Here is a 19108-nt window from a genome sequence, read left to right on the forward strand (position 1 = left end):
TCTATGGACTGTAGGCTGCCAGGCTCCTCTGCTCTTTCCTCCTCCAGGGGGCTCTTCCCCACCCAGGGATCGAAACTGCGTCTCCTGCATTGGCAGGTGGATTCTTTACCACTGAGTCACCTGGGAAGCCCTGTGTTACTAACAGTGACCTTCGAGAGGGGATCAGACCCCAGCTCACTTCCTGGTTTAGCTCCTGGAACCCCTCCCTCTGCAGCTCCCTCTGTTGCTCTCACCTCACATCACAGAGGCTGGGCCTCTGCCCCTGAGTCAGTCTGCAGGCTCTCCAGCTTGTTTCGGAGTAGGTATCATGGCATATAGGTTTCTCCAGACCCTATCTCTTTTCTCAGAGGTGAGAGTCTCCATTTCAACCCCACAAATCTGTCAAAAAGCTATGTTTAACTGCACCTGCTGTTCTTATAAAGGAAGGCCTTCCTGTGGGACCTGCAGAGTCTGGAATTTTATTGCCAGAACGTTGTGATGGCCCCAGTGGATACAGAGGTGGAAACGTAGACTGTGTTACTACCAGATTATAGATAATGAAATTCTTTGCTACCGATGTTGGTCAGGGGTGAAGAGGGTGCGCCCGAGTGGTCACTGAGCAATTGCTGTTGAGCACATACTGGATATGGGGCCCAGAGAGGTGAACAAGCCTAGGCTCGCCTTCTGATTAGAGGAGACAGACCTACATGTAAACAAGCACTGATCAGTCCACATGCTGTGTGAGCTGAGGCTGGGGTGGGGACAGAGGTCTCCAGAATAAGAGCACAGGCTCGCACAGCTCCGGGGGGATCAGGCTCGTCGTGGAACATGGTGTGACTTGGCCCCTGGGACTCTGCAGCGTGACAGCCTTATTCCTGGAGCTGAAGACTGCAGGCCTGGGCTTAAGAGATGAGTGGAAGTTCTGCAGGTGGGAAAGAAGGTAGCGATGAGCTAGGGCTTCCTAGGTAAAGGGACCAACAATTGAAAGAAACATAGGTGTGAACGAGTATTCACTCCTCAAGCACGCCAGCCACCACTTGGGCCTTCAGTGAGGGTGTCTTGGGTGCAAAAGGCAGAGATAAAGAATGAGGATCTGATCCAGGACACTGAGAATTTTCATCCTAAAATCGTTTCCAGGCTTAATGTCTCCCCACAGTTGCTCTGCTAAGAGAGTTAGTCTCTCTCTCTCTTTTTAATGATGTTTGAAAAATTGAAAGAACTTTCCAGGCCAGAGGCAGAATTGCAGGGTAGTTAAGATTGTGGGAGCCTGAGCACCATTTTAACCACGTGATCCGATGGATGAAATAAAAATTCACACTTAAAAAACAAGTGAAATAAAAAATTCTAAAAATTCACACTTTAAAAGACAAGAAAAATTTAAACAAAGTTTTCTCTGCTCTTTCACTTCCTCTCTTCCCTCCAGCACACTTTGTACATCTGCATTGCATGTTAACTAGACCTTGACAGTGGCAGAAATACCTGCTTAACCAGAAAGATCCATTTTTCTCCTTGTGACACTAGTCACGTAACTCCTTAACAGGCATCTTTCTTTTCTCAATCCTGTAAAGGGTCACTGTGATCCACCACTCGCTTTGTATGTGCAGATATCTTTGGTGAACTTGTTCTTAAAATGTCAATATATCATTTCCTTTAAAGATGTTGAGTTGTGCAGAACAGACTGGTCAGATGACCTGGGGAGATACCAGCCACATCTAAGGGAAGTTCTTAGCTAAAATACTTATTTCTGACCTTATTAATATTACTAGCTGTATTACTTGTATTCTGCCTATTTTACAAGATTCTTTTACAAGATTATTGTTTCTTGCATTTCCAAATGTGTGACTGAGCCTCTGATAAAGATAATGGTGACTAGGCAATTTGAAACAGTTGACCAAATATATAGGAGAAGGCAATGGCACCCCACTCCAGTACTCTTGCCTGGAAAATCCCATGGACAGAGGAGCCTGATGGGCTGCAGTCTGTGGGGTCGCTGAGAGTTGGACACGACTGAGCGACTTCACTTTGACTTTTCACTTTCATGCATTGGAGAAGGAAATGGCAACCCACTCCAGTGTTCTTGCCTGGAGAATCCCAGGGATGGGGGAGCCTGGTGGGCTGCTGTCTATGGGGTCGCACAGAGTCGGACACGACTAAAGCGACTTAGCAGCAGCAGCAGCAGCATAGTCCTATAAGATCATGATGGTAATAGTGTTAACTCTAGATATGGGAGGAAGCAATAAAAGGGAACTGTTTCCTGAACCATAGCAGATTAGTAAGAAAGGCAGTCCAGAGGCTTTTGGTTGCTCTTAACAGGGTAATAGCACAGAGAGTGGCTTATCAATGAAATCTTCATCTGACTTGAGAAAGAGCATCCTTAAGGCTATGGGACACATTGGTCATGAAATGCCTCCCAAACTTTGGTCGAAATTAAGACTGAAAGAGAGGGGATTAAGAATGTTATAAAAAATGTTACCTACCACCCAGTTCTACAGGAATCAAGCTGTTATTGACTGCAGTTGTTGACCTACAGTATGTGTTGAAATGGGTTCAGGGATCCGGATGAGGCACTTTGTGCCTCTAGGGAAACTGATAGAACTGGTCCTCAGATGACTGGATATGTTCAGGAAAAATTTTATAAACTCAGATTCTTGCATCTTCCCATACTTGGAAAAGCACTAAAGCCATGAACTAAGATCTCTGTTCCTCCGAATAATAGTAACCTTCTACCACAACGTGGGCTTGGTTGCTGTGGACCCCCTTGCCAAACTCACATATATACTGGCCTCCCCAGAGAGTCCCAAAGAGTTCCAAACAGTTCTCAGAGCTCTTAGAAAGATTGTCTCCCAGATTATAATTCTCAGGTTAGCTCACATAAAATGTTCCACTTCTTTCTTAGATTGACTGCTGATTAATTTTTTCATCAACATTGACACAAGCTGAGGTCACTAATAATGGGACCCAGCGACATCATGTGTCTCCTGATATGATGGACGGGAGGGAAGGACAACGTGTACAGTATTCCTGCCCCCAGAACCACACACATCACTCGAGTCTCATCGTGAGGAACCAGCAAACAAATCCAGACTGAGAGACATTTGCAAAAAACAATTAGCCTGCAATATTTAAAATGTCAGTGACATGAAAGATAAAGGAAAAGGCTGCGAAACCATTCCAGGTTGGCTTCTAAGCCAGCAGGCAGGCTTCTAAGGTGGTCTCCAGTTATAACCCCCTCTTTTGTGTCTTATGTATCATCACCTCGCCTTGAATGTGCCTGGGTCTGGTGACTTGCTTCTTTTTTTCTTTTTTTATTGAAATATAGTTGATTTACAATATTGTGTTCATTTCAGGTATACAGCAAAGTGATTCAGTTTTTTTTTTTCCCAGATTCTTTTCCATTATAGGTTGTTATAAGACACTGAATATAGTTCCCTGAACTATACAGTAAATCCTTGCTGTTTATCTATTTTATGTATAGTGGGGTGAATCTGTTAATCCCTAAGTTATCTATCCCTGCCACCCCACCGTCTTTCCCCTTTGGTAACCATAAATTTGTTTTCTGTGCCTGTGAGTTTGTTTCTGCTTGTCAATCATTTCATTTTTTATATATATATATTTTTAGATTCCACATGTAAATGATATAATATTTGTCTTTCTGACTTCACTTAGTGTGGTACTCTCTAGGTTCATCCATGTTACTGCAAATGGCAATATTTCATTCTTTTTAAGGCTAATATTACATTGTATAAATACATCATGTCTTTTTATCCGTTCATCTGTTTTATTTTTTTAATTTTATTTATTTATTTTTGGCTGTGCTGGGTCTTTGTTGCTGAATGCAGGCTTTCTCTAGTTGGACAGGCTGGAGCTACCCTCGAGTATGCAGGCTTCTCATTGCAGTGGCTTTTCTTGTTGTAGAGCATGGGCTCTAGGGTGCACAGGTTTCAGTAGTTTGGGCTCAGTAGTTGTGGCACACAGGCTTGGTTGCCCCATGGCCTGGGGAGTCTTCCCAGACCAGGGATGGAACCCATGTCCCCTGCTTTGGCAGGTGGACTCTTAACCGCTGGACCACCTGGGAAGTCCTATCCATTCACCTGTTGATGGACACTTAGGTTGCTTACATGTTGATGACTTGCTTCTAATGAACAGAGTACAGCAAAGGTGATGGAATATCACGTCTGAGAATCCGGAAGAATGTGTTTAGATTACAAAAGGCTGTGACTTCTGCATTCTTTCTCTCGTTCTTCTCAGCTTCCTTGGTGTGATGAAGCAAATCGCCAAATTGTGAGATTACCCAGTGGAGAGGCCAGTGTTTTAAGAGACTGAGGCCCTCAGGCCAGTAGACTGAATCCTGCCAGCAATCCCTGAGTGAGCCTGGAAGCAGATCCTGTCCCAGTTGTATCTTAGGATCACTGCAGCCTTGGATAACACCTCAGCTGAAGCCTTGAGCCAAATAGCCCAGTGAGGCCACATCCAGATTCTTGACCGACAGAAACGGTGAGATGTTAAGTTTTGGGGTGACTTGTTATGCACCTACTTACAGGTAATACAGCTACTAAATGTAATGTCTAATCTTGAACTGGATTCTGGAACTGAAAAAAAAATCAACATGAAAGACATTATTTTGACCATTGACCCAATATAAATAGGGACTGAGTGAATAATAATAATGTGTCAATATTTGATAACTGTACTGTTTTGTAAAATGATACTTGATTCATTAGAGATACACACAGAAATATTCAAGGTCATTCTACCACTTCCTCTCAAAGGTTCAGGAATAATAATAAAAATGTGCATTGTATGTAATTATATATAGCATATATATTATATAGAGAGAGTTTCATTTATTTATTAATTTATCTGTTGTGTAACAAACCACCTCAAAACTTAATGACTTAAAACAACAGAAACGTTCTCCCTGTCTTGTGGGAAACTGGGCTCTCGCTCCACCTGGCATCGGCCGAGGCGGCTCACTCTGCTGTGTTCAGCTGACAGGTGAGCTGCGCTGGGCTGGAAAGTCCAAGAGGCTTCACTCCTACGTGTGGCGCTTTAGTGCTCCTCGGTGTGGCCTTTCTCTCCCCACATGGCTGGCCTGGCTTCCTCCCAGCATGGTGCTTTCAGAGTAGTCAGGTCTCTTATGTAGCAGCTGCTGTCCAAGAGAGAGGAAGTGTAAGCTTCTCAACCTCTTAAGGGAGCCCAGCCACATGCTGCCAAGGAATTGCCGAGCCACTCTTGGGATCTGAGACATCTCCTCTTCTCTGGGCCAGGAAGAGGTGATTGGCAGTGACTCAGGGGAGAACCCTGTGGGCAAAGGAAGAGAGGAAGGGGAAGGATAAGAAGAGGCTTCCCCCACTGGAGTTAAAGGGCCTGAGGCCCATGCGCCTAGAGTAAGTTTTTCCCTCTCCCCGCTCAGCTCCCTGGGCCCCCATCATTTTACCTTAAGAGCTCATTTAAAGATGTCAAGGAGTGAAGAAGGAGGAAGAAAAATGGCACTTATTGGGCAAAAAGTGCCAGCAGCTGTACCTAGGTTATTTTATTGAATCCTCACAGCAGTCCTACAAAGAAACCGTCATTATCCCCTTTGCAAAGAAGAGATACAAGAGGTCTCAGCAGGGGAGGTGATTAGAACCAACTCACTGCAAAGGTATTGGATCAAAGGATGTATTTGCGTCTTTACTCAGCAAACATCTTTTGGTCCATGATTGTGCCGGGCTTGGAACACTAGGATGAATGTTGTTTTTGTCAGCTGTTGCTGCAGTAATGCTGCAAAACAAACATCCTCCAAATCCCAACAAGAGGTATTATCTTTCTCTTTCCTAGGTGCACTGGGGTAGGGGGAGTCAGCAGGGGTTTCTGTTTCAGACCACAGGTTGGCTGGGCTTGGTCTGCTCTTCATATCCCCATATTCCACGTGAACCAGTGGCCAGCCTGGGGCACGTTTTTCTCAAGGAGATCACAGGAACACAGGCGACAAAACAAACCGCCTGAGCACATTTAAAGCTTCTGCCAACATCACTCGCCAGAACAAATCCCATGCCCAACCCCAGAGTATAAAGGTAGAGAAGTCTGTTTATCCACCATGAAGCCGTGGTGATGGCATAGAGAGTGAGTTCTGTGATGAGGGGAATGCATTGAGAGCAGGGATCCAGTCTGCTGCAGGTGACAAGACACAGGCCTTGCCCTCAGGAGGCTTAACAGTCTAGTGGTGGAGGTGCTCATAAAGACACAATTACACTGCAGTGAGGGAAGTGCATTGAGGAGCGGTATGTGTGTGCACATGTGTGTGCATGCAGGCGCAGTCTGGGACCATGGAGACGGTGGGTCCCTGCAGCCAGCTAGACATCTGGGCAGACTTTCTGGAGAAGGAGGTGCTCAAGATAAATTCAAGATAAATTCTAAAGGATAAGATAAAATAGGAGCTCTTGGTTGAACTGGAGACAAGTGACAGGGAAGCGAGGAAAGGCATTGCAGGCAGTCACGACTGTGAGCACAAAGGCACGGAGACTCAGGAGCAGAACGGTGTGTGTAAGAAAACCAAGGAGCTGCTCGATGGAGGCAGGAGCCCAGCCATGGGGGGCCTTTGTCAAGTGCTTGATGGCATCTTCCCTTCACCCCCAGAGCACTCCCCACCCTTCTCCGCTGCACTCCCTGCCCTGGGTCACTGGCCTGTACGGACTGCATCCAGAACCTCTCTCGTTCTGGGAACACAGCAGAATGCGGTGCTAGCCTCTCTCCAAGTGCTCCCTGTTACTGACTGAACCCTGTCCCCCTGAAATCCACATGTTGAAGCTCTCACCCCCAAAGCGGCTGTACTTGGAGATAGGGCCTTAAAGTATATAATTAAGGTTCAATGAGTTCATAAGGGGCCTAATCCAGCAGGAGTGGTGTCTTTGGAAGAGGAGGAGACACGCGAGATCACTCTCTGTCTCTCCATGTGCTCACAGAGGACAGGCCATGTGAAGACAGAGAGAAGGTGGCTGTGTATAAGCCAGGAGGAAAGGTGTCACTGAAACCAACCCTGACAGCACCGGGATCTCATACTTCTAGCCTCCAAAACTGTGGGAAATACATTTCTGTTGATTGAACCACCCAGCCTGTGGTATTTTGTTATGACAGGCCTAAAGACTCATATGCCACCCTTCCTGTCCCCCACCTGTAGAAAAGCAACTAGAATAAAGAAAGCAGAAGAGTCACAGACAACTTCTACAGCAAAGCTAGGTGACATAACCCATAAGCTCAAAACACTGATTGCGTGGGGACAAACCACTGTTAACTAGACTTACATGATACTGGTTTCTGTGAAGGCGAAAGCAGAAGGAAGACACCTGGGCTTCTGATGGTCCTGAGAACAGTTGAATTCTCACATCACCAACTTGTATTCAATCGCAGGCCAATTCAAAAGCAGCTGAAACTAGAAAATACTTCTCATATGCAATACTTCCAGTTTGCATATGAGTGCCAGGGGACTGCTGTGCAGTGATATCTGATGATGCTGAGAACCATCTGGGTCCCATAAACTCATTTTTGCCTCCCCTTTACACTCTTAAAACTAATAGGCTGAAGCCCTCTTTAATGACAAAGTCCCACACTGGGACTTGGAGAGTAGAATCCAAACTAATCAGGACAGGAACACTAGGGACAAAGAAAGAAAAACTCCAGACAAAAATGGGGTTGGAGGATGGAGGATCAGGGGATCTCAAGAAGTACAAACGTGTGTGTGTGTGTGTGTGCATGCATATGTGTTATACACACATTTATGTATGTAATTACTGAGGCAGATTTTATTTTCCAAAGATGACTGCAAAAATCATCTCATCCCACATGCCCTTTTTACAATGTGGCCTTGACTTTTGTCCCTTTAAATGGTGGGACCTATGTACCTGACTGGAACTCTGTGACTGACTTGACCGACAGAGGTAGAGGCTGTGTGGCTTCCAAGACTGCTCAAATGCCATGCATGTCCACTTCTTTCTTAAAATGTTCACTCTTGGAAATCAGCCACCAGGTTGTGAGGAAGCCCAATGAGCCACATGAGGAGATCACAGGTAGGTATTCTAGCAGACAGCTGGCAGACAGCACCAGGTAGGTGAATGAAGAGATGTCTTCCAGCCGGGGCCCCAGGCATCATGATGTCAGACGTGCCTTCTTCACTGCTCTCTTTGTGAATGTCTGACCCACAGAATCCATGAACACAGGAAAGGGGTTATGTTCTACACTAAGTTTGGGGCGATTTGTTTTGCAGTACTCGTCGAAACAGTCACTTTGTAAACTCAACAGAATGAGGAGCTAAAGATCCATGAAGCTAGAAAAATAACCTTACTCACTGCATGTCTCCTAAAAGTACTAGAAAATTCCTTTTACTTTAAAAAGGAGCATCAGGAAGCCATTAAGGTTGGATCCTGAGTAAAATTATGAGAAAAAGAACAATGAATTGTAAAATAACATATTCTACAATTAGTAAAGGCACATGTCAGAAAAACATGTCCACAAAGGAGGGGAAAACTTCATATTTCCAAAAAATTAGAGAAAAAATTTAAATGATAGAAATTATGAAATTAAAACATAAAGTAACAATAGATGAGCTCAGAAGTCAGGTGATTAGGGAAAGATGTTTTGAAAAGGATGATGATAAAGTCAGAAAATAAATATAAAAAGAACAACAATCCGTTTGGTAAATGAAGATGAAAAGAATAAAGAGAAAATAACCATAATAGAGAATATTTTTCAAAGAAAACCAAGATAGAAGGAAGGCATTTCAAAAGAGAGATAAAGAGATAAAAAAAGATTTGAGAGTGATAGAGCAGAGAAAATACAGAAAAGGAAGTCAGCATTCATGCAATAGGAATTAATGAAGATCCCTGAAGGAAAGCAAAGCAATGGGACAGAACAAATACAGAAATCTATAACTCAAGGAAATGTTCCTTGCAGAGAGCCTGGCCTGAAATTTCATACAGAAGAAGCATACCATATGCCTGGGCAAATCAACCCTGAGACTTATATCTAGGGCTTTAAAGGGGAAAAAAAAAAAATTAGAATACAGGCAAAAAGACCAAATCACTTAAAAAGGAAAGAAAAACAAATTGTCATCTGACTTTTCAACAGTAATACTTTATGTTACAGGACAATATAATGACATATTTCAGGAAATATGAACAAAAGATTTTTATACTGAGTGAAATTGACCTTCAATATAAAAGCTGAACTGTTATGAACATGGAAGAACCCAAGAAATTTTGTTCCCTTGAGCTCTTTCTGGATAATCCAGGCTTCAAAAAACCAAAAACACTAGAGAATCATTGATATTGTCTTGCCAGTTAATAATCAAATAAGGAATCATGGAGTTAAATATCACCATTTTGCATCCCTAATGAGTTAATGGGCTTCCCTGGTAGCTCAGCTGGTAAAAAACGGTTGCTCATCTGGCTGCCTGCAATGCAGGAGGCCCCATTTTGATCCCTGGATTGGGAAGATCCCCTTGAGAAGGGATAGGCTACCCATTCCAGTATTCTTGGGCTTCCCTGGTGGCTCAGACAGAAAAGAATCTGCCTGCAGTGCGGGAGACCTGGGTTCAGTCCCTGGGTTTGGAAGATCCTCTGTAGAATGGCAACCCACTCTAGTATTCTTGCCTGAAGAATCCCCATGGACAGAGGAGCCCGGCAGGTTATAGTCCATGGGGTCGCAAAGAGTCAGATACATCTGAGTGACTTTCATTTTCACTTTCAATGAGTTAATGGATCCAGGCATTGATCATCTGTGACTGGTAATAACGCAAAAAGAAATATCATCAGACATTGTGCATGCCCTGATGGAAGAATGAAATATCAAATATTAAATAGAATTGTCCAGAAAAAGAAGCAGAAGAGGGAGCAAGAGGAGAGGGAGGGGAAGGAGAAATGAATATGGATCTGATAAAGCCTATAATCTAACTACCAATTTAAGGAAATACAGTGACAAAGAAACAGGATTAGAATGATGCCCTCAAGACCGACACAATCCAGACTGTGGGAAATTCTGCAGATAAAAGACACAAGTCTTCCAACAACAACTAAGTGAAAATTGTAAAGAGAAAAATAAGAGATGGATAGGAAACTTATAAATTAAAATAAATTGAAGGAAAAAAAGCAACCTAAATCCATATGAATCAAACACAGTATATGGGATTCATTTGGATCCTGATTCAGTCTTCCTAAGAAATGCATAAAATAATTGGTGAAATGTAAACTCTGACGGCATCTTTGGTGATTTCAGGAACTATTGTTAAATTGTGAAGATGGGATAGTAGTATTGTGGTACTATTTTTGTAAAAAAGAGTTCTTATAGAGTTACATAGTGAAATAGTAACAGATGAAATTTCCTCCCAAATATCTAGGGCTTCCCTGGTGGCTCAGAGGTTAAAGCATCTGCCTGCAATGTGGGAGACCTGGGTTTGATCCCTGGGTTGGGAAGATCCCCTGAAGAAGGAAATGGCAGCCCACTCCAGTATTCTTGGCTGGAGAATCCCATGGACGGAGGAGCTTGGTGGGCTACAGTCCATGGGTCGCAAAGAGTCAAATATCTGAAGAGGAGGAAGGAGTGGATGGGAGCAGAGATGAAACATGATTGGCCATGTGTTGACAACTGTTGAAGCTGCTTCCTTACAATAGTCGCTTTATTTTATATGTGTTTGAAAACTTCTTCAATAAAAAGTTCAACAGAAGTCTCCCTGTGTCTCCTGGTACTTGATATCAGGCAGATGAGGAGGGGAATGGGATACACAGTCTTCCAGGCAGAGACCAAGCGAGGGAAGAGCTGAGAGGGGAAGGGAAAGTGTCCAGGAGCCCAGATGGGGTGGGCATGGTCAGTGGGGAGAGTCTCGAGTCTCCCCACACAATGGAGTTTGCACCTTCTTTTTTTTTTTTTTAATTGAAGTATAGTTGATTAACAATGTTGTGTTAGAGTCTGGTGTACAGCCAAGTGATTCAGTGATATATATATATACACACACACACACATGTTCTTTTTCATATCCTTTTCCATTATAGTTCACTGCAAGATATTGAATATAGTTCCCTCTGCCAGTAAATCCTTAAAACTTATCTGTTTTATTTATAGTAGTATCTGTTAATTTCAGACTACTACCTCATCCCTCCCGCCAACCCTTGCTTTCCCCTTTGGGAACTGTAAGTTTGTTTTGTAAGTCTGTGAGTCTGTTTCTGCTTTGTAAATGAGTTCACTTGGATCATATTTTGGATTCTACAGAGAAGTGATACATGGTATTTGTCTCTGATTTACGTCTTAGTATGAGCCTCTCTGGGTCCATCCCTGTTGCTGTGAATGGCATTATTTCATTGTTTGGTGTGGCCGATAGTACCCCCTTGTATGTCTGCCTCGCATCTTCCTTATCCAGTCCCCGTCGATGGAGGTTGTTTCCACGTCTTGGCTATTGTGACTAGTGCTGTTGTGAGCGTAGGAGTGCATGTTCCCTTTTGGAATTAGATTTGGAGCTTGCATCTTCTTTAAGGAGTCATGGGGAGAAATGGCAAGCTTTCAAGTAGAACAGCGGCAGATTTGTCCCTTGGGAAGGTCACCATGGCTGCAGTGACAAGCGTTTGGCGGGGGAAAGCCGCTCGGCATCCAGGCAAGGAGCAGGCGGTGGCCTGGACAGCTAGTGGCCGCGGGGATGGGCTGGTGGGCCTAGTCAGGATTTGATGAGCAGATGGACTGAGAGGGCCTCCTGCCTGATTGGCTGTGGAGGAAGAGGAAGAAGGAGGGTGGTGGTAAGACAGAAGCCCACTGGTGCCGGACCCTGGTCTAAGCACCTGACTCAATGAGCTTATTTCACCTTCACACAGACCGTCTGTAAGGCTGTTAGCGTAACTGACGCCGTCTTGGGCCTGTTGAGTTCCTTCTGTCCTTCCACTGACCCTACCCCAGCCTGTTCTGCGCAGTAAATCACTTCTCTGTCTGCAAGGACTTGGTAGTTAATAAATGCTGTTTAATAATCATCTGGACCAGGTGACCGCTATGCCCTATTAGTCCCCAAACAATGATAAAGACCTGCCCCCACGAGACAAGTTACCCATTCCTGAATCTTGAGAGTAAGTTATCCTGTGATAACAGATCCGTTGATGAGATGGAGCTGCCTGCCTCGTTTTTCTGTCTCAAGACGCCTTTCTTCTCAGTTCAGTGGCCATTTCTGTTCCCTCCATCCTCTAACACCCTTTGAAGAAGATGACTGTTGTCGTGTCTGGGTTCCTAGAAAGCAAAGCCTGAGGCCAAGAGCTGATGCCCATTGCTGTGTTAGGAAGAGTGACCCCAGGGAGCAGGAGGGAGGAAGGGATGGAAGTTAAGCAGGGAAGGAGGCAGAGTTGAAGCCAAGGTGTGTGATCCACCTGGCTGCCTCTGGGTACACTTGAACGATTGCCCTATCCCCAGGGGGTATCCTTTAAGATGGCATATAAAATGCAACTCAGGACAGCTGGACCACGAGGCATAGGAGGGAGAATTTATCCACAAGCTCCTGTTTCTTACTGGCCAGTGTCCACCCCAAAGGGTTGTACACACACACACACACACAAAAGCAGAGCCATAGGCATCCTGCGCTTTGATGGCCTCAGAGAAGCCCCAGGACAAGAGGCCAGATGCGTGCAGCATGGTCACGAGGCCAGGCGCCATCAGGCTCCACCCTGGAGAAGCTGATCACAGCGCATGCAGAGCTCATTGCCACTTCAGTGGTTAGAGTAGCAGTAGAGGCCAGGAGCTGCTCAGGTGTGGCTGAGAGCACACCCCATCAACATTCACAGCACACACCATCATTATGCCCATTTTAAAGGTGAGAAAACTGATGCTCACCGAGGTCACTCAACTAGTCAGCAGCACAGCCAGGATTCAACCCCCCATGGTTCGGCTCTAAAGATCGCATGCCTCTTTTTTTGAGGGGGGGTGGCTCTGTGTCAGGCCTCAGCTGTGGCACGAGGGAGCTTCCTTGCATTGTGTAAGACCTCTTCTTTATGGCTCAGACTCTCTAGCTGTGCTGTGTGCAAGCTCAGCAGATGCGTCACACGGGCTCCAGAGTGTGTGGGCTTCAGCAGTTGTGGCGTGGCGGCTTAGTTGCTCTGAGGCACGTGAGATATTAGTTCCCTGACCAAGGATCCATCAAACCCGAGTCCTCTGCATTGCAAGGTGGATTCTTAACCATTGGACCACTGGGGAAGTCCCTAAAGATTGCATTCTTATCCATTATACTAAGCTGAATCTCAGAGGCAGTGGCCCCACACCTCCAGTTTTAGTGGGCCTAGGGATTTCAAAGCTTTCTGGAGGTGTGAAGGGAAATAGAGCCACCAAAATAGACTTAATTATTGGGGAAGAAGGGCTGTAATGTGATAAATATAATTAACACTGCTGGATATGATATATGAACGTTGTTAAAAGAGTAAATCCTGAGTTCCAGTTTAAGAAAACAATTTTTTTTCTTTAATTGTGTATCTATATAAGATGATGGATGTTCACCAAACTTGTGGTAATCACTTCAGGATGCTGGTAAATCAAATCATTATGCTGTACACACTATATTTATATAGTGCTGTGTGTCAACTACATCTCAATAAAACCAGAAGAAAAAAAAATGTTAACATGATTGGGGGGGGTTTTCTAGTGATCCAGTGGTTAGGACTCCATGCTCTTACTGCCGAGGGCCTGGGTTCAAACCCTGCTTGGGGAACGAAAATCCTACAAGCTGCACTGCATGGTCAAAAAAAATTTTTTTAATTAAAAAAAGAGAAGTCAAGAGTAAGGGGAAAAGGTGAGCAAAGAAATATATATTGGAAAATAGCTTTGCAATTTATAATTAACCACTAGTTTATTTAACAAATATTTACCATCACATGTCCAGCCCTGTGCTTGATGCTGGCGAGGCGGAGGTAAAACCAATGCACTCTCTCTGCTGGTGAGCTTGCACACTGGTGATGAGACAGACATGCATTAAACATTCCACAGCAAGGAAATCAGTTCTGCCACCTGCTGGCCATGAGAGCTTTCTAAGCCTCAGTTTCCTCATCTTTAAAATGGGCCAGTAGCAAACTCTGCAGCATAGGTGCTCAGCATGGTGGCTGACACGGAGTGTGGTAGTGCTTGTTACTGCTGTCATTGTGTGGGAGATACAGAGGCAACATCCCTTTATCATCAGGCCCCTTGTGTTCCAGATCAGCAGCTCCCATGTCCTCTGTTTCCCAGCCTTGAGCACAGTGTTCCAGCTACCCCATCTCCCTGCCAAACAATCCGATGCCTGGCATTCTCTCTTTTTTGTGATCTTGATCAGAAACTAGGTCAGCAGATCAACCCTGAAGCCCTGGAGGCCTCAACCCACTTGGAGTCTCTCTCCAGGGCTGGCTTAGGCAATGAGGGCTTGTGGGCCGGTGGGATGCTATTCAGAGATGCCTACAGAAGGGAAGGCAAGAGGCCAGTTTTCTGGGTGATGAGAATGCTCATGGGGGTGGGGAGTCAGTTGAAGAGCACAAAAGACTGTGTGACTCTTATTACAGGCCTGGCAATGGGATACCCACCTTGGGTCCAGGCTGGCCAAGTGTATGCCTCCTTAGCTGTGGTGGGAGGTGTTTTATGCAGGGATTGGCCAGCTTAGTAACTCCCACCCTGTGGGAGCACTTTGAATCGGCTCTGCTGCCAGACTCAGAAATACTGAAGTTTCCTGCCATCCACTCAGATCCCTTTGCTTGAAACCTTCCAGGTCGGAGGTGAGAGGGAGGAGCAGAGGTGGATGGCAGACCCTTTTGTAGCCCCTCCTTCTAGGGCCTCTACCAGGAAAGCCTGGGACTGGAGGCATGCTCAGTCTCTCAATCACGTCTGACTCTGCAACCTCATTGTCTGTAGCCCACCAGTCTCCTCTGTCCATGGAGTTTTTCAGGCAAGAATACTGGAGCAGTTTGCCATTTCCTCCTCCAGGGGATATTCCTGATCCAGGAATCCAACCTGCGTCTTTGCCGTCCTGCATTGGCAGGCAGATTCTTTACCGCTGTGCCACCTGGGAATCCCGGGAGTGGAGGACCTGGATTCAAATCCTGAGCTCAGTCTCTGGCTGGCTTCATCTGTCACATAACCTCTCTGAGCCTGTGTCTTGGGCAGGATAGCAGGATGGAAAAACCACCTGTTTTGGAATCAGGCAGATCTGGGTCTGAATGTAGACTTCACCCAAGAATTTATTCAACAAAGCTTGCTGATTTTCCCGAGTGGGCCCTTCCTGTTCTAGGTTCGGGGATTCAGCTGTGATCAAAGCCACCCAGATCCCTGTTTTCAAGGGGCTTCCAGTATGCAGGCCATGGACAGTCAAACAGTGTGGTGGAACAAAGTGGAGTGTGGTGTGATGTACCATTTAGGGGTAGCACGTAGAGGTGAGTGCTGTGAAAAACTGTAACTCAGGGCAAGGGACAGAGAAGGGTTCTCCCGGGGCAGGTTACTTTAGGTAACGTGCTCAGGGAAGGAGCTCTGGCCCTGGTAAAGCTCCTGGCCCAAATCTGAGCCTCAGTTTCCTCATCTGTGACCTGGAATGAAGCATGCCCACCTCCCGAGGGTCAAATATCATCACAAAAACCTTTGCCACCCAGAGTAAGTGATGCCAGAAAAAAATGGCGTGTTTTTAAGCCAAAGACTCACCTCCAGTGACGTGTGTCAGGGAAAGACAGTGTAGCAAACGAACTCATCCATTTTCTGATTTTATTTCCTTTCTTTTTCATTAAGGTTTCTGTGTATGTTGATGTATTAATACTCATTAAATAAATGAAAATCTGCCCCTGAGAAACCCCAGATGAAACAATCTCAACCATTTTGGGTTCTCTGTAAGTCCTCAATAGCACCTGAGCTTCTTATGAGCAGTTGGAGGAGGCGCACGATGGAAGCTGCGTTGTAGTGAAATAAAGCGACAAGCACACGAAGGGTTCCTGGAGTCATCTTTGAGGCAGAAGAGCAGCCACGTCACGACTGCCAGGCCAGGTCAGTGGGGAGCCAGAGGTTACTGTACGTCTGAGCTGGGTATGGGGCTGCTCCTGCCAGCCTCACACTCAGCACCAGTCCTTCCCCTGTGAGAAGAGATGTCACACTCAAGATGACCAAGCCCAGTTTAAGGGTGAAGAAGAGGTGGATGCAGAAACTCCAGAGGCCCAACCTCCTCCTACCCCAGTTTTGACACCACAGCACCAAGTCCCGACCCTCATTTGCAGAAGAGGCTCTGGCCACAGAGCATCACCAGAGTGTGCGTCGAGGGGCCATTTTAGGGTCTAAGTTGTCTGCTGGGAAATTATAGTACAGAGGTGGCTAGGCTCCCAAATGACAGGGCTGCCAGGCTAACTGGTAATTGGGACGGATAAAAATAATCTATGGCTGAGGGCAGGAGGTGAGGAGTGGGATCTCCCCCTTGGAGAACTGGGGCAACAATAGACGTGGCCTCTCAGACACTGGTGGAAGGGCCACGACCCCTTCTGCACGGAGCTTTGCTGCCACATTGGCTGCCAGGAAGCCACTCCTTTGCCCCGAGTCTGTGCCAGAGGCCCTGCCCCCAGGGTAGCCTCTGTTACCCAGCCTTACAGCAGCTGATGGTCACCTCAGTGCCACCAGCTGACTGTCACTTACACATAATCTTGGTAAGAAACAGAATTGAAAATTATAATTCTGGGTTATTTTGCTTTTGTCCAATCTTAGGTATCTGATATTAAAAAAAAAAATACTTGAGTTATTTTAAGTCCAGTTTATATGATTTGTAGTGTCTTTTGTTTTATTTAGGAATGACTGGGAAGGAAAGGGGGCTCCCAAGTGGTGCTAGTGATAAATAACCCACCTGCCAATGCAGCAGACATGAGCTGTGGGTTCGATCTCTAGGTTGGGAAGATCCCTTGGAGAAAGAAGGAAATGGCAACCCACTCCAGTATTCTTGCCTAGAGAATCCCATGGACAGAGAAGCCTTCTGGGGTCGCAAAGAGTCGGACACTACTGAAGTGACTTAGCACGCACACAGGAAGGAAAAGTTTATATGCATTAAATTCTCTGGGAGTCAGGTGCAGTGGTGACCAGTAACTTGTTTTACTGGTGCCCAATTCTGCCTCCTCCTCAGCTGTATGTGAGTTTTGGGGCTCTGGGGTGCCCCTTCTTAGGGCTTCAATGGAAGCCAGAGGAGATGGTTAGGCTGTTCATGAAGGCAGTTTGGACATCATTACTGTGGACAGTTGTATAAAGCTCTTCATCATCACCTGTTCCAGCCCCTTGTGAATCTGTCAGGGTGTGCGTGGGGCTGCAGAACGCTGGGGCCAGCTTCCCAGGCTTGAGTGCGGTAAATGTTGCCTGGTGCTGCCGCCTGGTGGCCGTTTCTAGGAGAGAATTTCCTTTCCTTGACTCTTGGGTGCTATGCTAGAATTGGCCACCAGAGGGCAGGATTCTCCACACTAGGCATCTGGCTGAGGTTCCCTTGTGGAATTCCAGCTTCATAAAAGTCGATTAAAAAAAAAAAAAAGCATTGAACTGTAATTCTTTTAATTGAAGTACAATCTACTTTATGTGAGTTTTCAGGTATATAATTCAGTGATTTCATACATTGCAATACCATCACCAGGATAAGACTATTTGCCCTCTGTCACCATTCAAAGTCATTACAATATTTTGAATGTATTTTTTGTGTTGTACATGATATTCTGTGACATAATTATAAGTGGAAGTTTGTATTTTTAGTCCCACTTAAGATATTCCCCTCATTGCCCCTGTCAGACCACCACCAGTTTTTCTCTGTATTTCTGAGCCTTTTTCCATTTTGTTACCTTCACTTTTTTAAACAATTCCACATATGAGTAAAATCAGAGTGTTTTTATCTTTCTCTGTCAGGTTACTTCACAAAGCATAATACCGTCTAGATGAATCCATGTGGTTGCAAATAACAAGATTTCTTGCTTTCTACATTAAGTAAGATTTGAATGTCTGTGTGTGTCTCTATGGACTTCCCAGGTGGTACTTCAGTAAAGATCTGCCTGCCAATGTCACGGATGCAGAAGACCGAAGAGAGGCATGTTCAATCCCTGGGTCAGAAAGATCCCCTGGAGGAGGAAATGGCAACGCACTCTGGTATTCTTGGCTGGAAAATTCCATGATCAGAGGAGCCAGGCTGGCTGCACTCATGGAGTCGAAAAGAAGAGGACACGACTGAGCAACTGAGCACACTCACGTGTGTAAGTGTGTTGCTGTGTTCAGTCGCTCAGTCGTGTCTGACTCTTTGAAACCCCACGGACTGCAGCACACCAGGCTTCCCTGTCCTTCACCATCTCCTGGAGCCTGCTCAAACTCATGTCCATTGAGTCAATAATGCCATCCAACCACCCCATCCTCTGTCGTCCCCTTCTCCTCCTCCCCTCAATCTTTCCCAGCATCAGGGTCTTTTCCAATGAGCCGGCTCTTTGCATCAGGTGGTCAAAGTATTGGAGCTTCAGCTTCAACATCAGTCCTTCCAATGAATATTCAAGATTGGTTTCCTTTAGGACTGACTACTTTGATTTCTTTACTGTCAAGGGACTCTCAAGAATCTTCCAACACCACAGTTCAAAAGCATCAGTTTTTTGGCGCTCAGCTTTCTTTATGGTCCAACTCTCACATTCATACACGACTACTGGAAAAACCATAGGTTTGACTGTACAGACCTTTGTTGGTAAAGTGATGTCTCTGCTTTTTAATACACTGTCTAGGTTTGTCATGGATTTTCTTCCAAGGAGCAAGTGCCTTTTAATTTCGTGGCTGCAGTCACCGTCCTCAGTGATTTAGGAGCCCACATCTCCATTTTCTGTACCTGTATGGATGACACACAGGTGGCTCACACAGTGCATTTATCTTTTCAAATTAGTGGGAGTGTGTATGTGTGTGTGTGTGTGGAGAAAGACACAGGATTGGGTCACACGGTAATTCTACTTTTAATTTTTGTTGGAATTCCCACACTGTTCCCTCAGTGACTGCAGGAATTTGCATTCCTACCAACAGTCCAGGACGGCTTCCTTTGCTCCATGTAATCACATGCTTGTTACTCCTCGTGTCTCCTAGTCTTTCCTGTCCTGCTGCAGCCCTGGGCCACCAACTCTACCTAGACTCTGCTTCCTCTTATTTCCTCTCGCCC

The 19108-nt window shown here is 45.5% G+C and overlaps 1 long non-coding RNA gene across 1 annotated transcript in view; it reads left to right on the forward strand.

Annotated features, from left to right (window-relative positions):
* LOC138986122 (uncharacterized) overlaps positions 1-10614 on the forward strand; it is a 46328-nt gene extending 35714 nt beyond the window's left edge. Inside the window, exons 3-4 of the long non-coding RNA XR_011463018.1 lie at positions 4228-4473; positions 10349-10614. This is a non-coding gene — a long non-coding RNA (uncharacterized lncRNA). The remainder of the gene's footprint in view (positions 1-4227; positions 4474-10348) is intronic.
* The last annotated feature ends 8494 nt before the right edge of the window (positions 10615-19108 follow it).

The sequence above is a fragment of the Bos mutus genome, chromosome 28 (genome assembly GCF_027580195.1).
Source record: "Bos mutus isolate GX-2022 chromosome 28, NWIPB_WYAK_1.1, whole genome shotgun sequence".
Classification (NCBI taxonomy): Eukaryota; Metazoa; Chordata; class Mammalia; order Artiodactyla; family Bovidae; genus Bos; species Bos mutus.